General features: G+C 33.7%; 1 long non-coding RNA gene across 1 annotated transcript; it reads right to left on the bottom strand.

Moving 5' to 3' along the window:
• LOC110268111 lies at positions 311–713 on the bottom strand. The gene is made up of 3 exons (XR_002356175.1): positions 626–713; positions 455–525; positions 311–400 (listed from the first exon to the last, which is right to left on the bottom strand). It is a non-coding gene; the product is annotated as an uncharacterized LOC110268111 (long non-coding RNA).

The raw sequence follows: 1,786 nt of genomic DNA, 5'->3' as shown, positions 1-1,786 counted from the left end.
GATGCGGTTTGGTTCGATTTTGAGGGAAAATTCATCCGATCCGATCGTCTAATTAAACTGCGATTCGGTTTTTTGTCAAGGCCATCCGAACCAAACCAAACAAACTAAAATCGGTTTGGTTTGGTTCGGTTTGTTTGATTTTTTCAATCAATTCAAAAAAATACTACCATACTGTTTCGCAAAGTCATAACATTGAAATCGACAAACACAAATACACAATAGCTAACAATGTCTTGATCTAATGAAATTTAACGACAAAAGAATTTAAATACGAGAATTAAAGAAGTTTAATAGTTCAACAGTCAACACAACTAAAAATAAAAATAAATTGCCATTAAAAGATAGCAAAATTATTGTATCTTCTCTAACAAAACAGCTAAACTTCTTAATGCAAACCAACCTGAAATTAAAAAAATAGTTACATAATAAGAACAACAACAACAACAATTCCTACCATAACAAGATGTACTCAATCAGACTCAACACCAGAATCTTCTTCATTAGGATCAGGAGTGGGTGCAACTTCTACAAAATATATAAAACAAGAAACAATTATAACAAATAATATATATTAATAAAAACTAGATTAAAATAAAGAAAATTATAAGTAGAAACTTAACCATACCTAATTCCAACTTCTCCAATTCCTCGATGAGTTCCTCAAGGATAAGTTTTGGAGAGTTTCGGAGCCAATTTTGTGTACAAATTAACATTTCAGCTGTCATCGAAGTTAGAGAACTCCTATAATTATTCAACACCCTTCCTCCAGTACTAAATGCCGATTCTGAAGCAACTGTGGAAACTGGCATGGCTAAGACGTCTCTTACAATCTTTCCAAGAATTGGATATTTAGTGGAATTCACTTTCCACCAATTTAGAATGTCAAATTGCACGCCACTCTTTTCTAATGCCTCCATAAGATATAACTCTACCTCATTCTTGTTAACACTCTCATTGAATTGCATTTCCTTCTCAAATTCCATAGCAAAAGAAGTTTCATGTGCCTCAAGCTCTTGTGTGCCAATTTCAGGAGGATCTTGCCGAGTAGATCTTTGATAGTTACCACCAAACAGCCTATAGCTATCAAACACCTTGAAAAGCGTCTCCTTCACCTTTGAAGTTAAGAATTTAGCATCTTCTTTTTCATACAACTTTTCAAAACTCCACTTAATCAATTGAAGCTTATACCTAGGATCAAGAACCACTGCAATGAAAATCATCATGTTTGTGTTTTTTATATTTCTCCAATACTTATCATACTTGGACTTTATTTTCCCAGCCATGATTGAAAGCACCGTATCTAAGCTTTCCATCCAATACTTAAGTGTAGACAATATTTTCCCAAAGTCATTAAAGTGTTGAGAAGATGTCACAAACGTTGAACCAGAAACTTTGTTAGTTACCTCATAAAATATTTTTAAAACTTGACAAAATGCCTTGCATTCTTCCAATCCTCAGACTTAGGAATTCCACCAGCCATCATAGCATATTCACAACAAGATTTAAAATATGAGCACAACATCTAACATGTAAAAACTCTCCCCTTAATGGATGTGAGTTCCAATCCTCCATTCTATTTTTCAAGTAAGAAAGTGCAACATCATTTGAACTAGCATTATCAACAGTGATAGAAAAAACTCGGGATATCCCCCAGCTCAACAAACATCTCTCAATCTTCCTACCAATTGTTTCCCCCTTGTGATTCTTGATAGCACAAAAATTCAAGATTCTTTTTTTGCAGTTTCCAATTAGCATCAATGTAATGAGCAGTAAGGCAAAGATAGTT

This window comes from Arachis ipaensis, chromosome B10, assembly GCF_000816755.2.
Source record: "Arachis ipaensis cultivar K30076 chromosome B10, Araip1.1, whole genome shotgun sequence".
Taxonomy (NCBI): Eukaryota; Viridiplantae; Streptophyta; class Magnoliopsida; order Fabales; family Fabaceae; genus Arachis; species Arachis ipaensis.
This window is presented reverse-complemented; position numbering and strand designations above follow the sequence as displayed.